This window comes from Acanthisitta chloris, unplaced genomic scaffold, assembly GCF_000695815.1.
Source record: "Acanthisitta chloris isolate BGI_N310 unplaced genomic scaffold, ASM69581v1 scaffold19888, whole genome shotgun sequence".
NCBI classification, from domain to species: Eukaryota; Metazoa; Chordata; class Aves; order Passeriformes; family Acanthisittidae; genus Acanthisitta; species Acanthisitta chloris.
This window is the reverse complement of record NW_008686704.1, coordinates 974-9,347: the sequence shown is the minus strand read 5'-3', so window position 1 is coordinate 9,347 and position 8,374 is coordinate 974. Positions and strand designations below refer to the sequence as shown.

The 8,374-nt window shown below is 37.3% G+C and overlaps 1 protein-coding gene across 1 annotated transcript in view; it reads right to left on the bottom strand.

Moving 5' to 3' along the window:
* The window catches only part of LOC103807555 (gephyrin-like), a gene marked incomplete at both ends in the record, with an annotated part of 59,233 nt that overhangs the window by 50,581 nt on the left and 278 nt on the right, over positions 1-8,374 (bottom strand). The window lies entirely within an intron of this gene.

Below are 8,374 nucleotides of genomic sequence, written 5' to 3'. Positions count from 1 at the left end.
TATATTTCCAAAAAAAGCCATTAAAACACAACATACAGCATCTAGATAGAACACATACTATGAAAGCAAACTATACTATTCTAGCAGAATTATCTGCAGTCTACCAGTTACAAATCCTTTTCAGAAAAATACAGTCTATTAAATTGGTTTCTCATGGAGAGATGACTGCTGTGCTCTGTCCTTTTTTTTTTCTTAAAATTAGTACATTACCAACCAATAGAAGACTTTAAATCAAAACTTTGGTACCTGCTTTCAGGCAGTCTTACAATTTGCATAAATTAAGCATAAGAATTAACTTTAAAAGTGCAGTAGAAATAAAGAGGAATGTTGCTGAACTGCAACCAAATGTACCACTAGTTGATGCCCCTGTCTCAGTCTCTTTATCTGTTCCTCATAAGGAAGTGCTTTTATAAATTAGATAATTTTAATAATCTGACTCTAAATCTTTTTCAGTCCTACTGTGTCATTTTTGTGATTAGGGGATTAGCCCTTCACATGCCATTGTACATGGTGTGGCACCAAAGGCTCATACATAACAGAAAAGGTTTAGTGTTCTGATCTTGGTTTCTCTCCTAATAATTCCTCACAGTCTGCTCCCCCACCCTCTCCTTCAGTTGCTCCTGACTGTGCTAATAGTAACCAACTTAGCACACTTCTCAGACCTCATTCTTGGATCATAGTAGTCAAATTGGAGATTCCTATTTTATATGCAAATTTTGGTGTTTTTTCGCACCTCCCATACAAATGACTTAACATTGAATTTCATCAGATGGTTTGTCACCCAATTACTCAGTATTCTGGTGTCCTTATTAGCAGCAATACTGCATTTCTCTTCAAATAATGATTTTCATCATTCACTAAGACACTACCTGTAAATAGTTGTAGAACCTGAAGGTTATTAAAAAACCCCAACAAACAAACAACAAAACAAACACCATCACAACTGATCTCCTTTTCCCTATATACACAGGACCAGCATGAAGAACCTGAAGGTTTTTTTATAAAAAATCTGAAACAAAAAAATAAAAACCCTGATCTCCTTTTTTGCTGTTGTGCTGGTTTGAGCTGAAGTAGAGTTAACTTTCTTCATAGAGGCTAGTATGAGGCTATGTTTGGGTTTTGTGCAGAACACAGGGGTGATAATGCAGAGATGTTTTTGTTAGTGCTGAGCAGAGCTCACACAGAGCCAAGGCCTTTACTGCTTTCCGTACTGCCACACTGGCAAGGAAGTTGGGGATGCATGGGAGATTGGGAGGAGACACAGCTGGGACAGGTGACCCAAACTGACCAAAGGGATATTCCATACCATAGGACATCATGCTCAGTATATAAGGTGGGAGGAAGAAGGAGGAACGGGGGACATCTGGAGTGATGGTGTCTTCCCAAGGAACTGTTACGCGTGATGGGGCCCTGCTCTCCTGGAGATGGCTGAACACCTCCTGTCTGTGGGAAGCAGTGAATTAATTCCTTGTTTTGCTATGCTTGTGTGTGCAGCTTTTGATTTCTCTATTAAACTGTCTTTATCTCAACCCATGAGTTTTTGTAGCTTTTACCCTTCTGATTCGCTCCCCCATCCCGTTGGTGGGGGAGTGAGTGAGAGGCTGCGTGGTTCTTGGCTGCTGCTGGGGTTAAACCACGACAGCTCTATACACAGAACCAGCATTCACCCATTGCAACAATCATAAAAATAAAGAATTTTGAGAAAGCTATTTAGCACAAGGAGAGATCATACTGTAGATATCCCTCAAACTCAGTCAAGCCCTTAACCAATTATGCCATTATCAGTTATGATAGGATGAAATTAAATTTCCTTCATAGATCTCAAAGAATCATCAGAATACATTCTTATAGGGTAAATATAACCAAACAAAACTTAATGCAACAGGTCACATGGAAAATTATTAGGGCCTTTATATAAATTTGATTTACTTATATATTTGCTAAAAGCAAATCTGTTTAATGAAACTGAGCTATATTTCCTCCTCTCATTCAGGCTAAGTGAGATCCCATCTAAGAAGTGACTTTCCCAGTGAGAACAGAAGCCACTGAAAACATTGCTCAGTATACTGGGTCAGATGAAAAGTACAAAAAAAACTGTGTTAGGGCAAGTTAGAACATGCCCTGTGAACTAACTTGGTTTCAGGTGACAGCTGGTACAGAGACATTTATTCAGTCAAAAAGGAAAATGAAAGAAAGCTAGGAGGAATTAGACAGAATTGGTTACTACAACCACAGAGAGAGGCAGAGGTATTTTTTATGCTGGAAAACAACAGGAAATTTCAAATCCTGTTTCTAATATATGTCATGAAGAAAGACTGAATAGACAGGCAGGACTGTGGTAATGAAAAATCTGATACACATTAATCTCCCCTTAAATGCTTAAATTTTGGGTAACCAAAAAATGCTTGAATGTCAACAGTATACTTGTTTGTATTGTAAGTTAATTTTCAGCTACTTCTCTTCTCTCTTTGCTGGGGAATTACAGAACTATTTGCTTTGGAAAGAAAATAATAATATTACTAAAATTAATTTGTGTCATTGGCATGGCATTTCAACTGGATGCACTACACAATAAAATATAAAATGCACTTGTTTAAATCCTTCTCACATTAGAACAGGAATTAATAATGATGCTTCAGTATTTTCTATATTCAAGACACCTTGTAAGAGCAAGGTAGCTTGCTGAGGTTGTCTCATTTGTCATTTCTAGAGCCACAAAGACTCTGAGGCCACAGAGCCTATGAAACATAAGATGGAAAACAGCAGGAAAACAAGAAGTGGCAATTCCTATTTTCATGTGGAAAGTGAGTATACTTTTTCATCCAGAGTGTTTAGGCATTTGATGCTCTTGCCAGGAAAACAGAGGAATGTTTTTGATACATTCAGCAGTTCTAATAGTGATCAGAATTTGATCACTGTCATATGTAAAGGAATTTGGGCCATCCCCAGATACTTGCTAACGTGTCTCCCGAAGAAAAAAGTCAACTGGCCTCTTCAGTGCCAGATACCAAAACCAGCAGATATTCAGCTTTGCCCCCCGCCCAGATTGCTTGGTTTACATCATCATATTTCTCAAAACAGTGAAAAAAGCAGAAAGGTAGATAAAAAAAGAATAGACTATGTCTGTAATACTGGTAATGGCAGCAATTGTCTGGACCTGACAGAAATCCCATCGAATGCCAGGAAACATCCGCAAGGGCAGTGCTGAATCCTGCTGTCCAGTAATCAAGGAACAGCAATAGACATTTTAGCCATCTCTCATTTTACATTCTTTTTGTAAAAAAAGTTATTTTGGTTGAGAGTCTGTGATTGCAGTAAGTATCCATTATCCATGGAAGATGAGAGAAACAGATGAAAAGCTTTTTCAGTGAGTACTCCCCTAAGGAGTTTCAATACAAAAACCTGGGATAGCAATAGCTATAGCATGGAGAACAGTCATGTCCTTCAAGCAAAAAGAGTCTCAAGCCTATCAGAACAGAAATAATCCAAAAGTCAAAACTGATATTCACAACAACTAATGGCTTCATAGGTAGGGGAAAAAATCCCCCAATAGAAAAGGCATGCTTGTGAAAGAGTCATATTTTGCTGGTGTGAGAGTGTGCCCGGACAGCAATTCAGGCTTGCACAACCAGTCTTGGCACCAAAAGCCTAGAGCCAATTTCCAATATAATATGGACTGCACTTTTCAGAAAAAGGAGGAAAATCAGTTTTAGAAGAAGCAAAACTAACTTAGATCAACAAAGGACTCAAGACAAGAAAAACTGACATAACACACAGATAATGAAATCAGTCATCTAGAAGCAATATAATATAAACAATCAACTGTACACAAGAACTAAAATGCATTGCATGGAGGAGAAAGAGCTAAGAGTACATTATCAATACTGCATGGGGTGCAAATCTCTAGCTAGCTGCACAAATGCATACACGCAGACAAATAATTAAAGGAAAGTAGTTTTTCATTTTATACAAAGTTTTTCAAAATTCTGTCACACCATCTCACACATACACCTTTAATTCTCTCCAGCATGGAAAGAACAAAATCTCTAAGATAATTTACAGATTAGCACAGCAAGTAAAACCTGAAGAGTTCCTTCTGTCATCTAAACAATGTAAATCACACTTTTTGCATCATATGTAGCTTGAAAAAGAATACTAGTCAGTGACTGACTCTGCTAATGCAGGATTTGGAAATTAACTCGGGAAGAAATCTGTGTGTACATTAGGTGAATGTTAATTACAGGGAAATATGATGAGACGCAAAGTTGCTTTAATGTAACAGATCCCACTTCCCAATTGTTTTAGTTGTAGAAATGGCCATAAGAAAGTCTCCTTTACGGAAACCCAAGAACCAAGTAGGAGAGCCAAATCTGCAAGCTTACCAGGGATTTCATAAACTAAATTGAGATCTCAGTGTCATTTTTTGTTACTAGTTAGGACATTTGTAAAAGCTTTTAGAAACCTTTTCCCCTGGCTGCAGGAGCACAATGAAACTGTCTGCTGGATGGTCAGACTCTGAGGGCATGTTAAGAGAGTTAAAAGACAAGCTTTCAGCTTTAGCTAACACACAGTCCAGCATGACTAGCAATCTAATCATGGAAGAGTATGTGACCATCACACACTGCCTTTAAAACTATTTCAACTTCAATCTGTAAGTTCTGAGGTCTATGGGGATGCTAATTGTTAATGCTCACTAGACATTCAGTTGATAATATCCTTTTATGCCCTGGTAATTAGTAAGTGCTCTTGTGCCCTGAGTTGGTAACTGTAACCTGAGATGCAGAACATGGGCAGAAAACCTGAGAACCAGAACTATCCTTTCTGCAAGGCAAATAGCAATGTTTCTTGGTGCTTTAGGATTGGTGGGAATACATACTTTCAAGAGCATGAGCCTCTCCAAAAAACTCTTATTCTGAGATGGAAGACTACTTTTTGTTTGTGCTGGATCCAAACAGAAAAACAGAGAAATAATCTCAGTCTTACGACCAAATTCTGATGCCTCCCATCATAAGCCCTGGGGAAAATTTTTAAAGTCTGAATATTTGAGCCATAATCCTGATCTCACAGACTTTCCACTACAGTAGTTACGACTACTTTTCTTTCATCCATGTGTTGGTTTTTTTTAATACAGGACTACAAACCAGTCTTGTTGACAAATTGCTACTTATTTTTGCCACACATTGATAAGCATGAAAATGCTTTGAAGGATCAAGACCAGTGTCTTTGGGTTGCACACAGAGGTTGCATGAGTTTCATCAGCCACCCTTACTGGCAAAAATAACAGATTCTGGGATACAGTATTATGTAGGTACATGACACCACAAGGCCAACAAACCAAATTACTCCCCAAAAGTCTCTGAATAGACTGATTTTATTTGTAATCATTTCAAAGAGTCATATGTTTGATGGCAGAGAGTCCAGCTTTGCTCTGAAATACAGCTCACTGATACTGAAAGCAGCTTACTTTGTTCATAAGATGTTCCTAAATATGACTGTGTGGAAAAGTTCAATCTCATGAATTCCTAAGCCATCTAGAGCAACTGACCCCTAAGAAGACATTTCCCTTCTAGCTACTTTCCTCTCTCTCACACTTTCTACTCTTGGATCTTTATCACTGGAGTCTGTTGCCTCACAGACCGAAGACAATCTGAGAGGAATGTGTTCCAGCTACTAATGAAAAGGATTTTCATATAGTAAACTATCAGTTAACACATATTTCTAAAGAAAAAGGACAGCTATCCTATCATTGAGGGAAAATGTTCTATAGTCTTAAATGTAGCGTTTCATACTTTAGGCATATGTACTTTCATTTAAAGAGCACCTATAGAAGAATTATGGGTGTTCTTTGAGGAGCACAATGTCTCTGTGTAAAAGGGTGGCTAATGGAACTATGAAAAAATTCCCATCTTCCTCCAGAACTGCTTTACATCTAAATTTACAACCAGTACTAAGAAAACACTTCTAACAAGATTTCTTAAAATTAACTACCACAGGAGGCAAAAATTTAACCTTGTTCTCTGCACTGGAATATCTGTCTCATGCCACAAATATTATAGGAATGAAATACAATGGCAATGTCTTTCTTGTGTGTATCATTTTCATGAATTGAACATCTGCTGTAAAATTAATTTCTGGTCTTGAGATGATGAGATGCATGCATATGCCAACATGAAAAGCACATGAGAAGGCACATAAAAAACCCCAACACAGAGCAATTAAATTCCGTTCTGCCGTTGACTTACAAATCCTAGCAAATCAAGTATTTTTTTAGAAATTTGGTAATGAGTGGTCTTCTCATTCAATGAGTCTTCCTCTAGAGTAACAATCCTTCACCACAATGTATCTCCTTTGTAATGACAGAATGCTGCAATCAAAAAGACCATCTCTTACAGTACTATAACCATAAGATGCTACATAAAACTATCTATAGGCACATCATGCAAACCTTCCCTAATTGGCAATAGTCATAAATTGCTGTTTACTCTTGAGACAATTGTAAAAAAAAAAAAAAAAAAAAGACTAGTATTTTGTTATGAATGTCATTAACTAGATAGAAAGAAAAGTTAAGTTTGTTTCCAATCTCTTTCTTTCAAATGCAATTGCTTGAATTTCCCATCAGAAAACATTCTTCAAAATCAGTGTTGCCTGATATGCTTGCCAGGCTTTATGTACACAAAATCATTTGGCTCGGAAGACCTCTCTTTTAGGCATAATATGCTACTACGGTGGATGAGGAGCAAGGCTGAAATCTGACAACGCATTTTTGCAAGTTTGATAAGCTTCTTGTTTACAGGATGAATAATTCTGATGAGAATAGAAGTCTAGAGAAAATTGAAACAGTGACACCTTCTCAGAAATGTGCTGCGATTCCTATATTTACTGTCTGCACCAGTTCTGGAAGTATTTTAAAACCAGCAGATACTGAAAATGAAGTGCCATTGCTTTAACTGGTGTAGGCAAATGACAGGAATGCAGATGGTAGTACATTCATTTAGGCATTCACTCAGGTGTTTCCCCACTGAAAGCTTCTCTTACTGAAGCACTGGTCCTGAAGATCCCCCTAGACACATCCCCCTTCTAGAAGAGTTTTCAGGGGGAAATCTGTGATGGTATCTTGACAAGGTCACCCACTGAGTGCTCTCACTTTGAGAACCTAAGCATCTGTGAGAAAAATCTAGGGAAGGTAAGTTACATGACACTTCATTTCAGACTGATAGAGATGCTGAGGATCTGTAGTGCTGATTGGTTTCACGAATTCTTCCTGACTTTGGTATGGTGCATGCTATCACTTCTGCCATAAATTCAGAACAGGTCTCCTTAGCAGATGCAGAGATGATCATATTCCTATGACTATTGATCTGGCAGTAAGTTCCTAAAAACGAAATATTTATTTCCCAACACTCCATTTTTCTTTGTCCACTGAACTGAAGCCAGAAATACCAGCTTTCTTCACCTTCAACATCAGCAAAATGTCAGTGGGTTTGGATTTCTTACATTAAAGGAGAAAGAATATGGTTTAGAGTTTTTGCCATTTTTTAATAGTTTGGGCGCAGTTCTCTGAACATCACAGAAATAATATAAAACACTAGTAAGTTTTGATAACATTCTTTCTTTTCAATATCAAAGTCTGAACATTGGATATATCCTAATAAATCATGTTCCTATTTAATTCAGGATAAGAGTCCATGAATCTTGGGGGAGAAAAATAAATTTTGATCACAACAGAGTGATAACTTTGATGGAGATACAGGCAGTCACTGTATTTGCTTACAGTGGATTTGATATTAACTGAGGAGGAATAAATTCTCACAAATTCACACATTGTGAAGTCATGTCTACATCAGATGATTACACAATCAGTTCTTTTTACAAGATTCTAAAACTACTCTTAACTAACTTGCATAGCTGAAAATGAGGATATGCACAACGGGTTAAGCAATCACAATGAACAATACATCAGACTGACTAACAAACAACCAAAGAACCACCTACACAAACCATGCTATTGGATCTAGGTCAAATTTCCACTCAGTACCCACCTTTCACCCCATTGAAAAACAAAACTGACACAAATTGCTGAAGTACTTTCTATGAATGGACTTTGCTAAAGTGAGTTTTGTTATCATGCACATTACATTGGATGTAAACATCAGTATTTATTGTTGTCACTACTCAAAATCAAAGAGCTTATACTGACTTTGAGTACCAATAACTTCATACTATTATCTTCTTAAGACAGACAATATGGAAAAAATATGTGCCTTTGACCTCAAAAGCATGACACTGTATTTTTTTGTTGTTATGAAAATATAACTCAATGTTCACCACACTCCTGCATCTGTCTTCAGGTAAAAAAACAGAAATATGTTGAACT